The sequence below is a fragment of the Pan troglodytes genome, chromosome 3 (genome assembly GCF_028858775.2).
Source record: "Pan troglodytes isolate AG18354 chromosome 3, NHGRI_mPanTro3-v2.0_pri, whole genome shotgun sequence".
Classification (NCBI taxonomy): Eukaryota; Metazoa; Chordata; class Mammalia; order Primates; family Hominidae; genus Pan; species Pan troglodytes.
In genome coordinates, this window is record NC_072401.2 from 183,529,595 (window position 1) to 183,555,098 (window position 25,504).

Below are 25,504 nucleotides of genomic sequence, written 5' to 3' on the forward strand. Positions count from 1 at the left end.
GATTGAGTCAGAAGCTGTTCCCAGATGGAGATTTCATTTTCACCCTGTCTACTTGGGTGCCAATGGCTACAGACTTGAATAACCCAGGAGACAAAAAGAGAGAGAGAGAAAGCAAAAAGAAAAAGAAAGAGAGTTGTGTCTCAGTAAGCCAGCAGTGGTCTATCTGAATAATGATCTACCTTACTATACAAAACATCTTATAATCAGAATCCAGTTAGACCACGAACTGGGAAACCGGTGCGGGTAACAACTAGAGCTGACAGCAATGTAGTCAGTGGTCAAATGAGCTGAGATATGGATCAGAGCCAAATAAAATAGGGGAGTTCTGATAGGACGACAACAAGCTGATGGGTTAAACCGCCCGTATAGGTATGAACTGAGATCTTAGAGCCCTAATATTCCAGATGGGGAATCTCAATGCCCAGCAATTCCTTAACTAGAGCTTTGTGTGTTACAATTGCTCTCACCCATTTAAGTCAGTGTTTTACAGAGGGCACCCTCCTTTTCCCAAGACTCTGAATTATCAAAGCCAAATTAGCAAACCGCGTCTTTCATTACTTGTTCTCCACTTGCTCTACAGTGAGCTGATTCTGTGGCTCAGATAAAGGCTTGGTGACACCTGCTTGTCTGAACATATCAATCCACCCTTACAAAGTAATATAAAGTGTGTTCTAATGTGAAATAACTATTGCTTATCCTGTACTAATTTCCAGTTACATTATTCAAATACTACTGGAGTTGACTTACAAGCATCTTTCACCATTCTTTGGAGCTTACAGATAGAAAAAGTGTTTAATAAACTTCACCTGAGTAACAAGGCAAACTGTGCTGGCTGTCGATTGCCAATACACTGTTTGGATATTAGCTTAGAGCACGGGATTTAGATCTTACTAGCTGTTGTGAACAGTTGTCATTCTATTAATAAATCTTTAAAGGAAGGCTCATTCCTGGAGATTTTACATTTTATTTCCAGAAAAGCCAAGAACAAATGTGAATATGGCTAATAGCTAATTTTTTCTCTCCTTTCTTCTTTTTCTTGTTGCCGATCATGATGGCCCTTCAGGGGACAAAGGGACAGAAGACACAAAATGCATTCTTTGGAGTTGGGTTTAGACACCTTCAGTTTTCTGCTAAAAAGTTCTAGTCTGGTTGACCCCGAATCCTCTTAGTGTTTGATCATGGACACGCTGACAGTACCGTCACCCGCATGCCTACACAGAGGATGGCAAAGATGAGGGGCTGAAGGCCTGCTAAAGCACTTTCGTCGTTGACAAAATAGGCAGTGACCTTAATCAGTGACTCTCTAAGCTTTTTAGCACTGACAGAAATAACCGTTTTTTTCCACTCTGTCTATTTTCATCATAGACACTTTTTCCTCTGATCTTCAGATATGATACAGGTCCATAGGTTTGAAGCGCTTTAGAAATCCGGTCAGTGTACTCTTCTTCCGTTTGCATTATGATTCTTATCAAAATCCCCCAAATATATATTTAAGGAGACTTGATTGGAAAAAATCTCAGAATATAGAAAAATATCTATCTATGAACAGAGAAATTGGTCAGTTTAAGTCCATTTTAAATAATCAGTTTGGTTACCACTGTTTATAAACCTGTACAGAATACGAATGGCTCTAAATTGTATACTATATTCATTCTCTTTAAATCCACAGGTCTTAGTTATTTTTCTAAATATTTGCAAGGGGTATGAAATTCCTGAAAGCTGAAAATGGTTTTTGCAAGGGAAAAGTTAACAGTAAATGATTATTTTAATTCATTTGATATTTGGAAACCATAATCTTGATTGCATGGCTAAACTCAATAGCACCCTTAGGTAATTATTCTCCGTAAATTAACGTGCTATTTCTATCTTCTGTAATTTTCAAGAAATCAAGGCTGTTAACTCTAAGCTATAGCTAAAATCACAGTGAATCTAGAAGTTTCTAACATCCTCCTGGTTAACTGTGTGGTGATCAGTTGTGGCTAATTCCTCATTAGGATGGACTAAACAACCAAACCAACTGCTCCTCCACGCGGTTACTTAGTTTATCTAGATACTGCCTTGCTTTGTTTCTTCGGCATATAATTGCAAGTAATAAAAATCCTGTAATTGTAAAAGAATGAGAAGTCACTGCAATTATATATTTACGATTTATAGCTTTTGAAATGATTATTTTTGTCATTTATTCTAATCTGTGAACCCTAGCCAGGCTAAGTCCTGAATCACTGCGTGATGTTCAAGAGAGGCTGCTTTTCAGAAAAGAGAACAACGGCCCTGGTGTGTGTAGAATAACCGAATATCAGGCCAGCTCCATTGCCCCACAATTTTTACTGTCATTTTTTCATCTATCCAAGTCAACAAACAAGACAAATAACCACTTTTCCATATTAACCCTGCCTGAATTTTAAAGCATTCTGCGTTTGAACACAGCCTCCTCCATAAAACTTTCGTCACTTGTCTTTCCTAAGGACTCCTGCCTCTTCTCTGATTGCTTCCTCCCTCCTAGATGGGAGTCTGTCCATATACCCCCTCCCTTTATATTCTGTACTGTCCCTCGGCGATCTCATCTAACCTCATTGCCTTAATGATCACTTTTCTGAGACTTGAAGTTTTGTTTTGTTTTGTTTTAAATCTCTGACCCTTGGACCACACTGACTCCCCTGCTACAGATCCCCCAATAAAGCTCTGCTTCTCATCATGCATTATTATAATCCTCTCTATCAGTTTGTCTCCATAAGCTGGGAATTCCGTGAGGCCTGGGCTCATAGCTTTCTAATTTCACTGTGGAATTTCTAGCACAGTGCCCGAATTGTTACGAGTGACTTAGTCGCTACTCTCACAGTTTCACCTCAGTTCCAATCCCTCTGAAAAATTCCTTCAATCAAACTGAAATACATCAAATTCCCCCTCCTATTTCCATTATGTTCAAACTCTGCAGCTTGGTCATTTTGTCCCCCGGACTTGGGCTGCCCCCATCCAATCTTCCTGCCCCAGGCCCTGCCTTGAAGACCATACTCATCCTCAGTCTCCATTTAGGCCCCACCTCCTCCAAAAAGTATCACCTCTCCCGTTGGAAGTCACCTCTTCTGCCTCCTGACTCCCAGAACATTTGATTATACCTCTTTTATGATACTCACCAGTTTGGTATATTTATTACACTTCTTTGTTTGCTTAATTTCCTTGAAGAAAAAGTTTTACAATAGACAGCTACAGATCTCCTGTACCACCTGGTACATGCAAAGATAGCAATTGCTTGTTACATGACTGAGCAAACGAGTTATCATTTTATAGTTATGTAGAAAAATACATCAGGAAATAGGTGACATATACTGTTATGATAAAATTAATGTTGTATAGGATAGCAATTTTTCTATTTGTTCTGTTTTTCCAGGCTTGTACCATAACCAATACCCCTGCTTGGCAACTCTAATGAGCAAACTGCCACAAAATTGAGAGAGAACACACCTTTTTGGTAAGTAGCATATGCATTTCTACATCTGATGGTAAGCACAAAGCTAATGTTTATGCCTCCATTTTGTTTAAAGTCCTATTTAATAAAAATTGTAGATGTTCTGGTATATTTTCTTGGAGGGAGAGGGAATTGAGGAAAAGTTTTCAAGAAAACTGTTATTTCTTCCAGACATCTGTATAAAACCTTTCAGGTTTGACACAATGTTGAGGTAATTCCCTATATTTCTGGAAATAATTTATATTTTACGGGAAATTTTTTGGAAGCATAACATACATTCAGCAAATGTGAGAACCATAAGTGCACAGCTTGATGGGTGTTTACAAAGGGAGCACATCCTTTAACCAGGACCCACCCCATTAACAAACAGCGTATTCTCCACACGCCAACAGGTATCTCCAGCCCCCAGCCCCTTCTAGTCACACCCCCTCCCACTTCCCTTCCCTCACCCCAGCATGGCTAACCAGGATCATGACTTCTAACACTGCAAATTTATTTCCCCTGCTTTTAAATTTTATATAAACAGAGGAACTATCTTTTTGAAGGCCTTAAAAAAGACGAAATTGAGAAAATGAACAAGAAGGCCAAGTGATTTTCTATTTATGTAACAGTTGTTTTGCCACATGATTTGACAACTAATTGGCATTCTCTCACCTTTACTCTCAACCCCAGCAAACATCACCTGTTTTAATCGAGGGTCGCTACTGCTTCAGCCTCTACTTGTGTTCTTCTCATATTTGTGCTTAATAAATTACAACTTGCCCAAGATCAGCAAAGGTATTCATCACGTCAAATGTTTACAGCAACTGCCTTTTATAATTAAAGCAAAAGATTGTCTTTTAGCATTGACTGATTAAATTGGTAATTAATATGGGATGAAGATTTTGCATGGTTTCTCAAAGCAACCAAGAAGAGAGAGGTAGATCAGCAAACGGCTTAATAACATGTTTCTTAAAGACTTTATTGTATTTAGCATAATAAATGACAAAATAGGATCGCATTTCTTTATTTCAAGAAAGATAATTGCATTTCCAGTTATTTATTCCAGAGAAGGCCTTCCCAACAGCCTCTAGATTCCTGCTAATTTTTAGGCCTCTTTCTAAGAAATAGCAATTAAATCCTAACACTTCGAATGCTCCACTTAATATTAGGATTTCTACCTATCCTAAATTTCCAAAAAAAAAAAAACTGTTGCTGACCAATTTTCTTATACTATTATTAAATGTTAGGGTTCCAATCCTACATTATTAATTTCCATTTTAGGTTATCTGTTTCCTTTCATAAAAATAATTTCTCATCTAAACCATTTCTTTACATTTAGTGTCATTATTAATCTGCAAATCACAGTGCGATATTTTATCTCATCTTATCTATTATATGTTAATTATGTTACCCAGAAGAACTTCTTGACTTTGCTCTTAAATTTTAGGAAACACTTCAGTTTAGAGGGGTTTGCAGTCCTCTATATACCTATGTCACCTTACATATTCTTAAACATGTATTTAATTTATCTTTAATTATGTAAATCATGTATGCAAGAAAAGGATTTAAAGTAATAATTCCTACTCAGTTTTGTTTAAATCTATCTAGGAGTCTTCTAATTAATTTAAGGTTATGCGTGTTATAAAGCAGTTAGTGAGTTGCAAAGTTAAAATTGGTATTAAATAATTGAATTGTTTGTAATCTAAAGGATAAATGCTGAGGGGATGGATACACCCTTCTCCATGACATTTTTCACATTCATGCCAGCATCAAAACATCGCATGTAACCACCCATAAATATATACAACTACTAGGTACCCACAAAAATTAAAAATTTACATTTTTTGAAACCAAGACTTTGAGATTTAGAGAGATGTATAAGCTTAACATTTATGGAGTGCACTGAGAATTTGCTTGATATTCTTCAGAAAAAAGGGATAACCTAGTCACTGCCTAATGGGATTTGTGTCTAAATTAGTAGAAAGTAAATAAAATATCACAAGAACGCTCAAAAAATAATAAAAATAATAAAATTGGCATTAAAATGCACAATTTGACAGTATCTCAACTTAAAAAAAATGTTGGAAATTGCAGAAGTAGACACATGGAAATACTCCATTGAGCCATTAATGTGAAAAACAAGGAGTTATTTCTGTAATGAAGACAAGGGCAATTCTACTTATCCACAACCAATGAACAAGCACCGTTCTGTCTACCATGAAGGTTGGTTTTACCTACCCTTGACCTTCACTGAAAGGTAATCATGCAACGTGTGCATTTCTGCTTCTGGCTTCTTTCATTCAACGTGATGTTTTTCAGTTCCATACCTGTTGTTGAGTATGACAGTAGTCATACATTTATTTTTTACTCTTGAATAGTATTTCATTGATTAATATGCCACACATTTTTAATCATTCTCCTCCTGTATATTTGGGTTGTTTCCAAGTTTTAGGTACTATGATTCAAGCTATTATGAAAGTTGTTGTAGAAGTCTTTTTGTGGCCATATGTATTCATTTCTCTGGGGATAATACCAAGGAATAAAATTGCTGGTTAGCTTATAACACACTGTCTAGCAGTATTTTCGAGTCTTTGTCCCATGTTACACTCTCACTAGAAATGGATGAGCATTCCATTTGTCCCAAATAACAATTGGTGTTATTATTCTTCTGGGTTTAACTTTCTTGTGATCTCACTGTGGCTTTAGTTTACATTATCCTTATGACTAATGATGCATATTTTCATGTGCTTTTTAGCCATTCATGAGTCTGCCTTTTTTGGAGTGTCTATTTGAGTCCTTTGCCCATTAGATATGCTTGTCTGACTTGCTTTTAAAATATCTCTTGGGTATTTGGGTATTTGCTTTTTGGATATTTTCCTTTAAAATATCTTTTGGGTAGACCTTTGTCAGATTTTATGTACTATGAATATTTTCATTCAGTTAGTGACTTGCCTTATTTCTTAATGATGTCTTATGATAAATAGGCTTTTTTAAATTTTGATGACATTGATCAATATTTTCTTTTGTTCTTGGTGCTTTCTGTATCCTCTCTAAAAAATATTTGCCAATATCAGGTTTGAAAATCTTTATAGTTTTGATGCAATTGGATCTATGATTATCTTGAATTAGTTTTTATGCATAGTGTGAAGTAGGGGTTGAAATGCATTTATTTTTATATGTTCACGCAATTATTTCAGCATAGCAAAAAAATCACTTCTTTTCAAATTGAATAGCTTTGGAATTTTAGTGAACGTTGATGGGTCATATGTGTCTATTTCTGAACTGTTTATTCTATTTTATTGATCTATTCTATTATCCCTATATCAATACCACACTAAGAACACTGTAGTCTTGATATCAGGTGATATAAGTCCCCCAATTTTATTCTTCTTTTTCATGAACTTTTCTAGCCATTTTAGATCCTTTACGATTCCATATATGGCTTAGAATCAACTAGTCATTTTCTATAAAAGAGCTTTTTGAGATTTTGATTGACATTACATTGAATCTATAGTTCAATTTGAAGAAAAATGGCTATTTTAACAATTTTGAGTCTTCCAATCCATGAATATGGTAACTCTCTCCTTTTATTTAGATCTTTTATAATATTTTGTATTTTTTAGTTTAGAGCTCTCTAGTAGATTTTTTATAGATTCCTTTGAATATTTATGTAAACAGTCATTTTGTCTATGAATAAAGAGTTTTACTTCATCTTTTCCAAACTTTATGCCTTTCATGTCTTTCTCTTTACTTATTGTACTGTCTCAGACTATCCATACAATGTTGAATAGAAGGGGTGAGAACAAAGTATATTTGCCTAGTTTCTGATCTCAGGAAAGGAAAAAATATTCAATATTTTGTTATTAAATTTGACATTAACTTCAGGCTTTTCATAGATGTTTTCTCAGACTAAGGAGGTTCCTTTTTATTCCTACTTTGTTAAGTGTGTTTTATAATCAAAGGGTGTTCAGTTTTGTCAAAAGCTTTCCTTCCTGCATACATTGAAATGATTCTATGGTCTTTCTTCCTTTTCTGATAATTTGGTGAATTAAATTGATTTTTTAAGTGCTAAGCCCATCTTGCATTCCTGGGATAAACCCTCATTTGATCATAAGGTATGGCTATTTTATGTAATCCTAGATCTGACTTGATAGTGTTTTGTTAAAACTTATTTATGTCTATATTCAGGAGAAATATTGGTTTCTATATTTTCTTGAAATATTTTTGTCAAGTTTTATTCCAAGACACTGTTGGCCTCATTAAATGAGCTGGAAAGTATTTAAATATTTCCTCCTTTTGTGTTTTCTTAAATAATTTGTGTAGATTTATATGTTTCATAAAATTTTTATAGAAATTCACCAGAGCATCCATGTAGGCTTAGAGTTATCTTGGTGGGGAGCTTTTTAATTGCAATTTAAATATATGTGTGTATACATATATAATATTTATATATATATATATAAAGTTATTCAGGTTTTCTGCTTTTTGTGTTAATATTTGCAGGGTTTTACTTTTTTTAAACTTTTATTTTAAGTTCAGGGGTACATGTGCAGGTTTGTTACATAGGTAAACCTGTGTCATGAGGGTTTGTTGTACACATTATTTCATCACCCAGGTATTAAGCCCAGTACCCATTAGTTATTTTTCCTGATCCTCCCCCTCCTTCCACCCTCTGCCTTCTGATAGGCCCCAGTGTGTGTTGTTCCCCTCCAAGTGTTGATGTGACAAACAGTGTTGTTCAATATACTTATTTCATTTAAGTTGTAAAGTGTATTTACACAAATGTCCATAATATTTCTTTATTATCCTTTGAATGTCTCTATGAATTGTGATCATATTCCCTCTCTCATCTTTGATATTATTTTTTGTTTTCAGATTTTTTTCTCGATCAGTCTTGCTGGGGCCCATTAAGTTTATTAGCCTTGGTACCAGCATGAGAACGGACAGAGGCATTGAAGTCTTACTGGGAGGAGGAGTTCAGACTTGTTCTTACTTCTGGAGCCTTTGTTCTCAGCTCCTCTAACAAACTTACTCATTTACATTTCAGCAGTCATCACCTGGCCTTATGAAAAACACACAGTATCAACATTTGGATTTGTTGATTTTCTTTATTTTTATTTTTTCTTAATTAATTGCCTTATTCTCTTATTTTTACTATTTCCTTTCATTTTCTTACTTTGATTTTTATGTGACCTTTTTTCAGATACTTAGGAGGTAATTAAAATTATTAGCTTTAAGTCTTACTTCTCTTCTAATATAAGCATTTTTTTTTTTTCCAGATGGAGTATCGCTTTGTCGCCCAGGCTGGCGTGCAGTGGCAAGATCTCAGCTGACTGCAACCTCCAACTCCTGGGTTCAAGCGATTCTCCTGCCTCAGCCTCCCGAGTAGCTGAGATTACGGAGGCATGCCAACACACCCAGATAATTTTTGCATTTTTTAGTAGAGATGGGGTTTCACCATGTTGGCCAGGCTGGTCTCAAACTTCTGACCTCAGGTGATCTGCCTTCCTCAGCCTCCCAGAGTGCTGGGGTAACAGGCATGAGCCACCACGCCCGGCCTAATATAAGTATTTTAATGCTACCAATTTTCCTTGAATCTCTGCTTTAACTGCATTCCATAAATTTTTATTCATGGTGTTTTTATCATCATTTAACTCAAAATATTTTCTGATTTCTCTTATGATTTATTCTTTCATTATGCATCATTTAGAGGCATGTTGTTTTATTTCCAAATAATTGGGGATTTTCTATATCTCCTATTCTGATTGATCCCTAATTGAATTCCACTGTCATTAGAGATGTACTTTGTGAGATTTCTATTTTTGGAGATTTATTTAGACATTCTATTTTATAGCCCAGCATCAGCACAAGATCTATCTTGGCAAATGTTTTAAGTGCATTTGAAAGAAATATGTACTCCGAAGTTCTTCAGTACGGTGTGTGTGTGTGTGTGTGTGTGTGTGTGTGTGTGTGTGTGTGTGGTTTTTTGTTTTTTGTGTTTATTTGTTTGTTTGTTTTTGAGATGGAGTCGCCCAGGCTGAAGTGCAGTGGCATGATCTTGGCTCACTGCAACCTCTCCATCCCGGGTTCAAGCGATTCTCCTACCTCAGCTTCCAGAGTAGCTGGGATTACAGGCGTGCACCACCACGCCCAGCTAATTTTTGTATTTTTAATAGAGACAGGGTTTCACCATGTTGGCAAGGCTGGTCTCAATATCCTGACCTGGTGATTCGCCTGCCTTAGCCTCCCAAAGTGCTGGGATTACAGGCGTGAGCCACCGAGCCCAGCCTAATTTTTGTATTTTTATTAGACATAGGGTTTCACCATGCTGGCCAGGCTGGTCTCAAACTCCTGACCTCAGGTGACCCACCCACCTCAGCCTCCCAAACTGCTGAGATTACGGGCGTGAGCCACTGCACCCGGCCGAGTATGGCATTTTATAAGTATCAATTTATTTAATCTGGTTGATCATGTGGTTGACATTTTCTTTATTTTTTATCTACTTATTCTACAAAATACTGACAAAGAAGTGTCAAAAATGTCTAACTATTAGTGTGATTTTGTCAATTTCCCTTTTTTCTTCTGTCGACATTTGCTTCACATATTTTTGAATCTCTGTTATTAGGTGCATACACACATACCTGTTGTTGGAGCTGTTCTAAGTTCCTAATCAATGAAGACTTTTGTTATGATAAAATGTCTCTCTTTCACCCTTACCACTCAGACTGGGTTGGCTTCAACTTCTCTCCATCCTGCATGATAAAAGAGATAAACAGAGAGATTAGCCGTCAGCCTCAGGAAGAATAGCCAATGCCTGCTTGATCACATGGAATCTTGCCCTCCATTTGTACAACATAAGCGTTAGCCAAGGACCCACAGAGACTCCACACAGACTTCCACTCCTTCCTCCTATCCCTACCCTGTACCGTCCTCCTTTCTGGTACCCTACCATGCATGTTCCAGATGCTACAGCAGCCCCGGTGGCTGATCTCCTTCTCCTCTGTTTAATGTTAACACAGTGTTCTACTTGGGCTCTACTTCTTTGCATGCAATCTGGAAACTGCCACAAGGCAGGGAGCCAGGACAAATATAGAGTTCCCTTTATGTGCTTCCCTTCTCTCAAAGATCCGTCCTGCACTGCCTGTTGTTCATTCCCTCCATACAGTTATTGTATATATCGTGTCCAGTTTTATTGTTGTTTAGGATGGGAGAACACATCCAGGGCCAGTTATTCCCTCATGGCCATGTGTTGAAGCGCTTCTGCTTTTTCATGTTTTTTAGTGATAGACAAAATAATTGCAGCAAGTCTCTGTTCGCATTTTGGTAGAGTAAAAGGACATCTCATCATCTTCAAATCTAGCCAAATAAAATACCCACCAATCTCTCATAAATAAGGCGGATATGTCTGCTGTTTACCTAATGTAGTCCCAGTTAATACCTATTATTAATTTCACTCTCAAAAATATCCTCACTTTTGTAATAAATGACCTGGCTATCCTATTTATAAATCTTAGTAATAGCAATTTGTTAGAGAATCCCATAGTCCAAATTTACCTTCATTATTCATTAGTTTTTCATATTCAGTTTATCTTTTCCAAATTTAATATTGTTATTTCTTCTTTAGGAATCTATTTTTTTTTTTTACCAGTTTGTAAGTCTTCATACAACCTACCTCTCCATTCTCTAACACTCTGAAATAGGTTTTAAATGTGGTCAAAATGTGTCTTTGAGAGATAAACTGCACAACACAAACCATACTTTTATTAGACAATTCTTACAGTAGGAAAAACATGTCCCATTTACTCACAAATTTCTCCCTCTCAAGGAGTCAAAAGACGACAACACATTGATCTTTCCTGCCATGTTTGATGGAATTTCCTGCATGGACTCTACGTTCAGAGCCCTGGGTTGGTATAAGTGTGCCAATGGACAGAGGCCATAAAGTATTATTAGGGGGAGAAGTTAAGACTTGTTCTTAATTCTGGAGCTTCTGTTCTCAGTTCCCCTGACAAACTTAGTGATTTACATTTTAGCTATCATTACCTGGCCTTATGAAAAGCACATAATAACTTGAATATGCCCAAACATCCCACAGAAAAAAAAAATATGCAGAGAAATCGGTCCCACATTTCCTTACCTTTGGAAAAGAATGAATTACTTAAGCAAAACAGCATTTGAAAGTAAATGTGGTATCTTTGGCCATAAATATGCTTCCTCCTCTTTAAAGGTACGATGTCCTCTGGACTATATTTCTGGCCATGGAGTCCATGCCTTGAAAGCTTAGTAAACATGATATAAGACAAATACTCTTGTTCATTATTTATTTTCTTTGACTATACACCTAGTTAATGCAGACTGACAACTTGAATGGCTATCCAGTTATTTTTCAATGACCAAGTTATATATCATATTGAGGATAGTAATAAATGTTGAACTTTCAAATCTTATGCAAATATGTTGTATTTCCATATATCTCATGTTTGGCAATTTATTACTTTTATGTTTTTATTTTGAAACTATTTATAACCTATTTATTGTCAGACTTGTACCTACCATGAAATATGGGGAACACCTTTCATTAAGTGGAAGGTTTTCTTTTATGATAGAGCTTATAGAAGATTCAAACTGTTAGTCAGAGGCACTTATTTTGAGAGAGTGGCAGCTTGGGTGCTGTAATACGTTTCTTCTGTTTTAAAACATCCCAAAGAATGCTGTCAGCTCTAAGTTTCTATACCTAGTATCTACTAAATCAGATCAAGCCATTTTTACATAACGGTTGCAAATGTGTTTTTTTGAATGTTAAATCTGTTTCTATTTTTCAATCAATTTAAAATGTGTAGAAAAAGTGTTCTGATTGTGTATTATCCAATTTTCATCAGCTGCCGGAAGGAAGTGCTGTGAAAATCTGTGATTTAAAACCCTTAAAACTTCTGCTTGAAATGCATGTTTTGTTAAGAACATTAGATATGCAAAGTATTTTGAACAGAATTTTGATGTCTTTATTAATAGCATTGAAAAGTTTTAGGATTTCAGATATTCATAGATTGTATTCTCCTTGATTCGCAAGGTCATATATTTTAGGTCTTTATATTTCTCCTTTAGGAAATAATTGGAACTGTGAAGGAAACTGGGAAAAGAAAAATAAAGAAATAATTATATGATTAATAACAATTTTATCTTTTCTCAGTTATTGGAAAGTGTATTTTATATAAGATATATATATATATATATATATATATATATAACCACAAATATCAGTAAGCACTTACCTAAAACCCATTGTATATCAATCGTTTGCCTGTGAGCTGTGTAACATACACAGGTCTTGCCTTCCAGGAGTTTGTGATGTAGTGAAATGTATAAAAATATACATGTCAAAGGAGTGGCTTAAGTACCGTTGGAGTTTAGAGGGGGTAAACAATTTTTTCTTCCTGTAAGACTTTATGTCTGAAGCGGGATTTGAGTTGAGGAATAAAGGTGATACATAATAGTAATTCATGATAAAAATAATATTGAATGACAAATTCAAATGCAATATTTGTTTTATTAAATCTAAGCAACTTAGGTTGGATATAAAAAATAAGGGTGGAAGATACAAAATAATCCAATTACAGCAGATGCTTTTTTATAGCTATATTTTGTTTCATGCTAACTGAAAAATTAGAAGCAGAAAAACTCTGTTAATTAGTACTTTCTTTAGTTTTTTTTATATTTAGTTTTACCTCCTCTGTGAGTCAGCATTTATGTTTATCCATATGAAGAGATTGCCAAAAAATCGTGACTTAAACATACAGGGATTGATTTTCTCACTTAAGGCAAATCCCAAGGCATAGCAGCTCCATGATGTCACTGGGGTTTCTTTCTAGCCCTTTAACCACCCACCCCTGTGGTATTGAATCAAGTCCAAGACAGCACCTGGAGCTCCAGTCATCACATCTCTCTTCCAGGCCTACAGCAAGAGGAAGGAACAAAGAAGGGTGCCAGCCCTTCCTTGAAGGCCTTAAGGAAGTACCACATGCTGCTTTGCTTATACACAACCAGTGGCCAAGAGGTTGTCAAATAGCCACATCTATTACATGGAGGCTGGAAAATGCAGTCTTCTAGATGGATGTGGATTGCCCAGACTAAGGACAGGGTTTGGTGGTAGTGGGGAAACGGAGGAGCCTAGTGTAGGCGTATGGCTGTTTCTGTCATTCCTGCTAAACATGTTTAAGGTTCCTGATGCACATTGCGGTGTTACTAATTTGAAACGAGACACCTGACATAAGGGCCGTCACTCACTGGGTGGATCTATTGTAGGCACCAGACATATTGTTCAGTCCTTAGGAAGGATCCACCCATTCTAGTTGTCTGCTCAGATGAAGATCATGAAAGAATTCACTGAAAATGACTGAACCTAGTTTGAGAATGGTGGACATCTGGCTGTGTGTTTAACTTATATACAAGGCTGTGTATCATTATATTTGGGTGAATGGATAGGTAGGTATGTATATAGGTAACATATTGTATAATTAGGTTGATAGAAAAATGGGGGGAAAGGAAAGAAAATGAGGGGGGCAGGAAAAGGAAGGGAGGAGAGAAGAGGGAGAAATGGAATTGGGGAAAGTTCTTAGCAGTACATCAAGGATAGTCTGGTCTATGGTCTAATCAAAATGTATGTCTGTGTATTAACCTATTCGACTCTTTAGTTTCATAGTGTAGCACATCATTCTACTCTGGGATGCTGTTTTGGTTATGATATTCAGTGTTTTTGGTAGTTGATTCTTTATTTCCACACTTGTAAATGTTGAGAGTTTACCTTAAATAGTCCCAAAGAAACTTTTTTCCCTAATATTTTATAATATGTTGTCTTCCTTATTTATTTCTTAATAAGATGATGGCTCATCTGTCTATTCATTCATCTATCTATATATAATCCTTCCATCCATCTATATACCTATTCATCTATCAAATCATCTATCTATCATCTGCCCATCCATCCATCCATGCATGCATCCATCCATCCATCCATCCATCTGCCTACCTACCTGTCTGCCTATCTACCTATCTGTGTGTCTATCTACCTACCTACCTACCTATCTATCTTTCTGTCTGTCTATCTATCTACCTCTCTATCTATCTATATTATGAATGCTCTTTGTCTATTGGTCTATGACCTAATCAGTGTTGTCTCTGTTCTTGGCAGCTGCATTTCTCATCTAGTGGAAGGGTAGAGTTCTAGTCTATTCTCTTTTCACAGTTACGAATCAACTCCTCACTTAGTTTCAGATGAAAGTGGGATTGCCACATTGGGTAGCTCCATGATACTGTGTGTGTTATCCCAGTAAATATCTCTCTGGCATAGAAGAGCAAGACTGTTACTATTTGATGAGTCCACGTGCAGAAATATATGGGTCAACCTACAGAAATAAACACTGTCAAGTGACATAAATTCAGAAGAATAATATTCCATACAATTTGTATAATGAACTGCTGTTTTTTGAGAAATCATTACAGGCAAAAAGAAAGAAAGTTGGGGGAGGGAGAGAAAGTAGAGAGAGGGAGGGAGGAAGGAAGGATGATGGAAAAAAGAAATTCTCTGAGGAGTTTTCAGTGGAAGAAATTACCTCCAACCACATTTAAAATGTTTTCAATGACCTTCTTAACTGATTTTGAGCACTGGAAATTTCTCATTTCTCCCAGCAGTAGCTACAGTCTACTAAACACTAGGTAGAACTGACAGAAGCAGTGAAGGAAAATTGCTACCCACTTAGAGAACAAGGTGCCCGGCTACTGACACTGCTCGTAATCTCTTCTCATGGGAAAGTGTTTAATATCTACAGTAACATTTAAATTTGAGAAGACATGGTTTTTAAAATTCATATACAGCAATAACAATAGTTAATGAGGTAAATTTTATTTTCTTCAAAATATCTTGTATCCCTGTAACTCATAGAACGTTAGAGATCACTATGGAGAAGCCCCAGATGTGACTCCTGTGATACTTAAAAGAGACCCTGAACTCTTATTCCCTCTCATAAAATTAGTAGACACACTTGTGGCACTTCGCTGATTGCTCAGTCCAAAGTGATCTGTCAAAAATCAGCACCTGCAAGCGTCATGCACATAAAAGTTAAGAAAAAAAGTGGTTTTTTTAACATGTTCAGATTGGATTTTAAAAATAAAATAAGTGAACTTCTTTTTAGTGTGTCTAAGTTAATTTTCCAAAATTCAACTCTTGCACAGTCAATGGGGATGGGATAAATATTATGGGATTTTCATTTGCATTGCCCTTCCTGTTCTCTGAAATAATTTATTATAATTTTCATGAGACTTCATAATATTATTCATTCACTTCATAATTGAAACGTTGTTAAACTCTGCCTCATGTTGATTCCTGACCTATACCAGCCAAAGGCACCTTCCTCTACTTCTTCTCTCCTTTCTAAGGAAGTTAGCAAGTTTGATATCCACTGATAACCTACGCAGATGATTGTGGTCTTATTGATTTATAAAACGAAGATGATACTCCTGACTTCTTAGAAATATATGTTAGATTAATTGATAGGAAAATTGTTTAAATATTTAAATATGCAAATATGAACAAATATGTAAATATCAATAACACATGCACATAATAAATATGCAAATGTTAATTAACAAACATATGAATGTTAACCATTAAAAATTGATACAGAAAAAGGTTTAAGAAAAGACATAGAGGAATTAAAGTGTGATTATCATTTCATCAATTGGTTTATCATTTTGACTGATATATTGTTAAAAAATAGTGACAACTTATTGTATTCAAGTTTATTACCCAATTTTTAGTAACATAGTAAAAGTAGTGAATATGGTGATAGTGACAAGTCATAGAATGCAGGAAAATTGTCAACAACTACAATAGTCCGTGGCACTTTAGTAGCTGCTAAAAAAAATTATTTGGTAAGCTCTAACTCCTACCCTTTGAAAACAGATGAGAAAAAAATATATAGACCCTTACTTTAGTTAAAAATTCATACAAATTCACAAAGGAGTTCCAGTTCACCTGGCAAATGACAAGCCCTTCTCCTTGTGACAAAATCAATAAAATCTACAAAGCCTATGTGCAGGGCTCCTCCTATGACCAACTTGCAATGCCAGCCCCCGGGGCTCTAATAGAGGTCAGATCAGTTCTTCCGTTCCTGACACATAAGAGTCATGTTCTGGGTTTTACTTCTGGCTTATCATTCTGTTATTTGACCCAAGCTCATTTGAGTATGTAATGAGAATAACTCATTGAGCTAATATATTATAAAATAGCCTTAGACTTGAAGCTAGAATTCTGGGGGAAATCCCAAGCATGAAAGTCTACCCCCAACCTCCACCACTCTGTCCATTTAGGGATAACTCATCTCTACTTTAACTCCACATTCCCTGGAAGATTTATTCCCTGCCCACCTGATTACAAGAATAGCACAATTTAGGATACCCTTCGGGAGTGGGGATTTAAAAACCATTTAGAGGCAAGTGTGATGACTCAGTCAATTATGTTACTTCTCACCAATTTTCTAAACCTAGCACCAATAAGAAGAAAGAGACTCAGTGAAAGTAATTCATAAGGACAAGTTAAAGAAGAAAGGAAGTTAAGGGGAATAAGTTAAAATAAGTAGTTCAGAAGACAGACAAAATGAACATGAATATATTTATTCATGTCTTCAAGTTCATTTTGTCTGTCTTCAAATTATCAGGAAAAAGTGATATTTGAAGTTAGAAAGAAAGGATTCGTATTTGTTGACCACATATCATGTACAAAGCGTTATTCCAGGTCCTGAAATATATTCGAGATCTTGAAACTGATCTTTGTTTTTGACCCCCTTGGCTTATTTTGCTTTACTTTTATTAGCATTAGTAGCACATATTAAAACTGTCACAAGTCAATGAAATATGAGTGGGACTGAGTGTGTTTCCTGGAGACTTACAGAACTATGACAGAGACAATTCCAAAAACAAAAAGTGCCAGATATTAACCCTTGGGTTGCCTGGGTTTTCTAACATTCACAGCCAAATGAAGTGGTTGCAAAAATTGTAACATGTAAGCTGAACAATTGATATATTTATCTCCTTACTGGGCATCTAGACCATAAAAATCGCCTACTTTTTAGTTTCAAACTTTTAATGACAGTCTTCTCAATTAGAATTATCTTCTGCATTATTCCTCACATTCATGCAACTTCCATGATTTTGTAAATTTTTGATTGAGAGAAAAATATGCACACCATTCAGAAAGTCAAACACTGCAGGGTGAAAATACTCAAGTGTAATTTCAAGTTAATTCTGGAAGTTCAAGGTTTTAGTAAAAAGAACATATGTTTTCAAGGGCTTCTGAGTCCCCCCGTTCGCCTGCAGAGTTCGGCTGCAAGACCCTGACTCTCCAGGCTGTGACTTCATTATGAGGAAAACCCTTTGTAGAGGGCATCTGCTCGACTCTAATAATAAATTTTAAGGGAGGTGCAGAATCAAAATGAGAAGCAAATGGATTAATTATTCCTCTACATGGGAGCTAGGAATTCATTCATGACGTTTGTTCCTCATCACTTTGTGTACTCTTGGACTTCTGCAGGAAGGAAATGTTAAATGAGAAATGAAAGGAGTGAGCCTTTATTTTCTCAGTGTTGGAACTTCCATTTCAGTGTTCCAGAAGAGAGAACTGTTCTTAGCACTGGGGCCTGCACAGTCTGCCACATAGGCCCACTTCTCGGAATTAGAGGGTGAAGACTGATATACAGGGGTGCCCATTCTCAAGTACATCATAGTTCAGCTGTGAAAACAAAAGAGCTGGGTTTTTAACCCTGACTTTGACCCTCGTTAGTTAGACTTCAGGCACCTGGCATTGAAGGCCTTCTTTATCAAATCAGAGGATTAAAACCAGTTACTCCTAAGGTCTCCTCTAATTCTAAACTTTATATTTCCATATAATTAATTCTAGGCTTTGGCTGCTAGAAAGGGCTTCAGTAATAATTCCGCAGTCCACTCATCTAGTCCAACCCTTTCTTCTAAATTGGTCCAATGGATTGAGTTTTGAACATTGGAAATGGGAGATGTAACCTGTAGTCACAAGCATAGAAGTAATGACTTATAATCGTCAGATTAAGCTCTCAAAAGGTATGATTAAGAGAAACAAGCCAACAGAGTAGGCAGTGATTTCAAAACAACCACCAGTGTCAAATTAACAGCAGCGCACCCTGGATAGAATAATTTTTCAGTTATAATTTCATTTTTTTCAATAGATAAATATTCCTGCAGATTGTCCCTATTCAAAGTAATGGCATGTTTTGTGTTTCATTTTGTATTCAGAAGCAGTTGTGCTTATTAAATATTATCTGTTTTTGCAATTAATCTTTTTTTTTTTTTTTTTTTTTTTTTTTTTTTGCTTCTTAATAACTGGTTTAGTTCATCTAACATTTGAAATGACGGGTAAAAAAGCTTATTACTCTGTCCGAATTGTAAACTCCCCAAGAGGAGAGACCAAGGAACTAATACCAAAGCATTGTGCTAAGAACCTGTGTGGGTGCACACGTGTGTGTGTTTAGTTGAATTGAAGAGAGGTCCACCAACTCGTTCAAATCGTGCATGTTAGCCATGCTCTACAAACTTAATGAGTATACCCATAATACTACATTCCATGTCACTGCTCCAGGTATTTTTACGTTGTTATGTATTTACAGCCCACCTCTTTTCACAAAGAATTGGAGGCAATGTACAATTTTTTTGTTGTTGTTGAGGCGGAGTCTCGCTCAGTTGCCCAGGCTGGAGTGCAGTGGCGTGATCTCGGCTCACTGCAAGCTCCGCCTCCCGGGTTCACGCCATTCTCCTGCCTCAGCCTCCTGAGTAGCTGGAATTACAGGTGCCCGCCACCACGCCCGGCTAATTTTTTGTATTTTTAGTAGAGATGGGGTTTCATCGTTGTGTTAGCCAGGATGGTCTCGATCTCCTGACCTTGTGATCCTCCCGCCTCAGCCTCCCAAAGTGCTGGGATTACAGCCGTGAGCCACCGCAATATACAATTTTTACATCCCACAGTGGAATAATAAACTATAAATAGAAGTAGAAGATTAATGGCAGGAACAAGGAGAATAGAAATATGCCAATCCTAAGATGAGTCTGGTTGCTGAACATCGTATTTTGTTTGAGCTTTCTGGTTGCCGGAAGAAAGAAATGGAAGCGTGTTCAGTTGCAAGGTCCCCATTAATGAATGGGAGGCTGCATCCTGGTTCCTCGGGGAAGTAACAAGTTTTGATAAATACATTAAATAGTTGTGTTCCCCGGACAAAACCCTGTGGAACAATTCTCATATTTACATGGAACTCTAGATGATAATTTTTTCGTGGCATACTGATAAGTAAGTTTATCTGGCAATTGGACATCACATGAAACTTTCTATCCCAGAAAACCAGTTTATGTGGCTACCCTGGTTAGTTCAAGGTCTCCTGTCTTGAATATCTAGGAATAATGCATGCTAAACTGACTTGAATTACTACGAATTTCCCGTTTATTTCTGAAACTTTTCTAATTTTAATTTTTATTATAAGAAATATATAATGTAAAATTTATTATTTTAACCATTTTAAGTATAAAATTCAGTGACATTAAGTATATTCACAAGGTTGTGTAAATATCACCATTATTTCCTTAACATTTTCGTCATCCCAGATAGAAACTGTACCCATTAAACACTAACTTCCCATTCTCACTGTCCGCAGTCCCAAGTAACCTCTATTCTACCTTCTGTCTCTATGAATTTCTCTCTTCTGTGTACCTCATATAAGTGGAATAATACAATATTTGTCCTTTTGCATCTGGATTATTTAACAACATAATGTTTTCAGGTTCATCCGTGTTGTAGCATGTATCAGAATTTTATCTCTTTCGATGGCTGGATAATATTCAATTTTATCCCTTTCTTTTAAAAAAATAATCTAATCTTTTCAGTCTTTAGATTTTTTTCCCTGTTCCTTGAGTTGTCAAAATACTAGCAAAATAATCTAAAATAACATCTGCCTATCTCTTAAAAAGCCCCACAATTCAAATCATTGTCTCAGTTACTTTGCTGACCTCAAGGTTTTCCTTTGATACTATTCCTTTATCTATTATGATTTGATTTGAGACTTTCATTGCAAGCAGTTTTCCGTATGGAAAGTGTTTTCTTAATTCTTATAAAAATTTTTGGAAATGTTTTTATGGAAAACATTTTTTAAATCTTATTTTTGTTTCTTTGTTTAAAAAATTACACTTTCTAGATCTTGGTCTCAAAGGGGCATCATGTGAAATTTTTCTTAATTTTCTTCATTGATCAATATAACTATCAAATATTTTCACATTGCTTTTTGTATAATGTATGAGCACTACAAGTTGTATCTATTTTCCCCTTGTTCTGAGCAGCTACTTACTTCCTGAGAATGCCCACTAGCAATCATTGAAATCTTCTCGCTCAGTCCCACAGCCTAAGCAAAAACTATACAAAAAGTTCAAAAACTTTAAAGAGATTCAAGTTTGTTTGTTTGTTTTGAGAGGAGTCTAGCTCCATCGCCAGGCTGGAGTGAAGTGGTGAGATGTCGGCTCACTGCAACCTCCTCCTCCCGGGTTCAAGTGATTCTCCTGCCTCAGCCTCCCGAGTAGCTGGGATTGCAGGCATGCACCACCACACCCGGCTAATTTTTATATTTTTAGTAGAGACAGGGTTTCACCATGTTGGCCAGGATGGTTTTGATCTCTTGACCTCGTGATCTGCCCGCCTCGGCCTCCCAAAGTGCTGGAATTACAGGGGTGAGCCACCGCGACTGGCCGAGATTCAAGATTTTAAGACCATTGACTAGAATTTAAACAACACAACCTCTACTTGAGCATGAAAAAAATCCCTCCCATAGCTACATGTTCGTTTCATTTGACTCATATAAAAATAATGCATAGAGACCAAGGTTTATATCAAATAACATCTTCAGTTGAAACTATCAATTCAAAAATTAAATATTTCAAAAATTAAATGCCACTTACAAAATACTGTTCTATTAGGTATACCTATATCTCATAACATGTTAACAAAATAATATGATGTATTTTCACTGGGCCATTCTTAGAGATAAAACATTCAAAGAATAAACTTAATATTAAAAGCTAGTTAATCATCTTCTGAATATGGATTTGAAAGTGCAGTCCCACACATGTGTTTTTAGGCAAGTCATCTCTTGCCTAACATTTCAATAGGTAGATCAACCTGCTGGAAAAAGATCTGGCAGCATTTTCTCCTACAAGTTTTTTTGTTGTGGTTTTTCTTGGGTTTTTGTTTTTGTTTTTGTTTTTGTTTGAGACAGGGTCTCCCTCCATCACTCAGGCTGAAATGCAGTGGCGTGATCGCCACTCACTGCAACCTCCGCCTTCCGGGTTCAAGCAATTCTACCGCCTCAGCCTCCTGAGTAGCTGGGACTACAGGCGCTTGCCACCACACCCAGCTAATTTTTGTATTTTCAATAGAGATGGGGTTTCACCATATTGGTCAGGCTACTTTCGAACTCCCGACCTCAAGTGATCCGCCTACCTCAGCCTCCGAAAGTGCTGGGATTACAGGCGTGAATGAGCCACCGTGCCCGGCCTCTACAACTTTTTCTTCATTAAGTTGTGCTAAAAATTTTGAAGGTAGCTAGATATTAAATGAACTACAAATGTATTTTAATTTTGAAGCAAACTTTTGAGATAAATATTGGTTCAATACATGAAAATCATTAATTAAATAACATTTAAATCACATGGATTCTTGGCATTTTCTCTGGATTCTCTATTTCACCCAGTGTTAATAATTTATATGTATTCTACATATCTGATATTATATATGATACAAATCAAGTATATTATGCATATGCACATGCACTTAATATTCAGCTATACATTACCATCAGTAAGAAAAATCTCTTAGGTTTTTTTCTAATTTCACAAGCCTTCATTTCATATTCAAACTAAAACTTAGAAGTAATTTTAAAAATTTGGTTTAAAAATCTTACGTCGTTACTGGTTTAATTTTGATATTACACCTTACTAATAAACTTTGGGTTAATCATCAGTTTCAATTCCGTTTAATTCAGTTTTAATTCAGTGATATTTCTAAATTGGGTAATGAATATCTGACATTATTCCTAGTGCCTGACACCTGCTTGAATGTCCTTTACCATGAGGAAAGTTTTCCATTGAGCCAACATAAATAAAATCTGGAAGCTAGAGAAAATAGCTACCTTGACGAAACTTGGCTCATAAGAACCCAGCAAATACTTTAAATACTTTCCTGTTTTATTTCATGAGTTCTTCTACAGTGTACTTTAAAAACTTTTTCTTCCTGCTCACCTTATTTCCCCTAAGTGCCAGTCTAAAAGACTGATTATAATGGGCATTAGAAACACTAGAAAAAAAAATGTCCTTTCTGAGCCCCAGATTCTAAGCTTCAGTTACTGGTCGGGTCTTCCCAAATTATATGGCTATCTTTACACGTACTTGTGTGATTTTTTTTTTTTTTAAATAGGACATTTTACAGCCAGAACCCAAACTTACAGTATGCATTAAAAACTAAATGTATTTACAAGGCTGTTAATGTAAGCTTAATGATAGACTTGACAAAATACATTAGATTTCTAATGACTATTTCCAATTTCTCTTTAGTAGGAAATTAATGATACCTTTAATCTGTTAGTAGGTGGCTACAGGAGTATTCTGGTTCTCTTTTTTTCCGTTTAGTTCTCCTCATTCTCTTTCTCTGTCTGTGCCTCTCTATCCAGTCTTCACTGGAGTGAGTGTTCCCTTGAATCATGCTTTATATCCTGGCTGCAACCACAACTGCTTAAAGTATTTCCAAGGGCATTTGCCTTCTTCCGACATTCTTCACGACAAAATTTTAAGTTCAGTGCTTCGTATCTGAGAACAGTGTCTCTCTTCTGCACGCGCTCTGATCAGCCTCTTGGACTCCAGGATACATTGGATAATTTTATATCCCTTGGCATTTTAAAGATGAGATGCAGCTTCAAAATGGGGAACAACCTAGAATAGCCCTTACAATACAAAAATCTTGAATTCAAATCACTCTTCCTCCTTAAACTATCAAGCATATTCCCTTGATTGAAGGACCTCAAGGATTTAACTTTTGGCTATTTCATGCCTACAATATATGCACTATATATGTACACATGAGAAAAAAGGCAAGCAATAAAAATCAGGCACAATAATCTTAAACAGCTTCCCAGATGAGGCTCAATTCTATTCTATTCTATTCTATTCTATTCTATCCTATTGTTTTATTTTATGTTTTGAGACAGAGTCTTGCTCTGCTGCCCAGGCTGGAGTGCAGTGGAATAATCTCAGCTCACTGCAACCTCTGCCTCCCAGGTTTAAGCGACTCTCATGCTTCAGCCCCACAAGTAGCTGGAATTACAGGTGCCCGCCACCACGCCAGGCTAATTTTCGTATTTTTAGTAGAGCCAGGGGTTTCCCCATGTTGGCCAGGCTGGTCTTGAACTCCTGACCTCAAGTGATCCACCCGCTTCGGCCTCCCAAAGTGCTAGGGTTACAGGCATGAGCCACTGTGCCTGGCCAAGGCTCAATTTTAGTTTGTCATTTCCCAACCTGCACCCGGATAGACCCTAGGCTTGTAGGTAAACGTTTAGATAGCCTGTGAAAAGAACGAATTCAAATCAGGTTAAATTCACTGTCTGTATTAGTCAGCATTCTCCAGAGAAACAAAACCAATAGAAATGTGTATATATACATATATATATATATATATGTATATATACACATATATATATGCGTGTGTGTGTGTGTGTGTGTGTGTGTGTGTGTGTGGAGAGAGAGAGAGACTTACAGGAATAGACTCATATGATTATGGAGGCTGAGAAGTCCCACAGTCTGACATCTGCAAACTGGAGAAACCAGGAAAGCCGGTGGTTCAGTCTGAAGGCCTTGGGGCAGGGGTCCGTTGGAGGAGGGGGGAACAGTGTAAGCCACAGTTCTAGTTTGAAGGCCTGAGAACCAGGAGTGCCAACGTCCAAGAGCAGGAGATGTGTGTTCCAGCTCAGACAGAAGAAAATTCACCTTTCCTCCACATTTTTGTTCTATTTGGTCCCTCTAGAGATTAGTCGATGCCCACCCTCACTGGGGAGGGGGATCTTCCTTTGTCAATTTACAATTCAAATGCTGATCTCTTCCAGAAACACCCTCTCAAACGCACCAAGGAATACTGTTTCACCCACTAAAGTTGACACATTAAATCAACCATCACACTACACTTACATGGTGACATGGTTTGGATATTTGTCCCTTCCAAATCTCACAATGAAGCGTAATGTCCAGTGTTAGAGGTGGGGCCCGGTGGGGGGATATTGCATCACAGGGCGGATCCCTCATGAGGGGCTTAGCACCATCGCCTTGGCGATGCGTGCGTTCACATGGGACCTGGGTGTTTGAAAGTGTGTGGCACCCCCATTCCCAGCCTGCTGTCTCGCTTCCACTCTCACCATGTGACATGCCGGCTCCCCGTTCCCTTCTGCTATGATTAGAAGCTTTCTGAGGACCTCACCAGAAGCAGATGCTGGCACCACCCTGCCCATATAGCCTGCAGACCTGCAAGCAGAAATAAATCGCTTTTTCTTTATAAATTACCCAGCCTCAGGTATTCCTTTACAGCAACACAAGAACAGCCTAGCACACATGGTATGCTTTTTGAGGCTGTTTTTGGCATACAGTCAATACTATTTAATGATCGTGGTAGTCGTGGTAGAGAAGAGGTGTGAACAATTTAATTGAACGGGCAATAATTATAAATTAATCCTCAAATTAGTGAGGTGCTTCAGGGCTGCTCTTGCTTTGAACAGCAAAGATACAGAAAACTATAATCCTTGGAACTGTGCCTTCCGTTGTAGTATTTTCTGGTTGCATTTTGGGAAGAGTGTGGAAATCCTAACATCCTCTACTGCTGACGGAATCTATGCATATAAATGTTAAAACTATACTCCAGTATAAAATAATTTGCTTTTATTTTTCTTCTTCATTATTTTAATTAAT

The 25,504-nt window shown here is 36.7% G+C and overlaps 1 protein-coding gene across 19 annotated transcripts in view; it reads left to right on the forward strand.

Moving 5' to 3' along the window:
• The window catches only part of TENM3 (teneurin transmembrane protein 3), a 2,732,592-nt gene that overhangs the window by 1,798,969 nt on the left and 908,119 nt on the right, over positions 1 to 25,504 (forward strand). For all 19 annotated transcript variants that reach the window (XM_054683934.2, XM_054683938.2, XM_054683942.2 and 16 more), the window contains exon 8: positions 3,389 to 3,469. The gene's annotated coding sequence lies outside the window, so the exon portion shown is untranslated. The remainder of the gene's footprint in view (positions 1 to 3,388; positions 3,470 to 25,504) is intronic.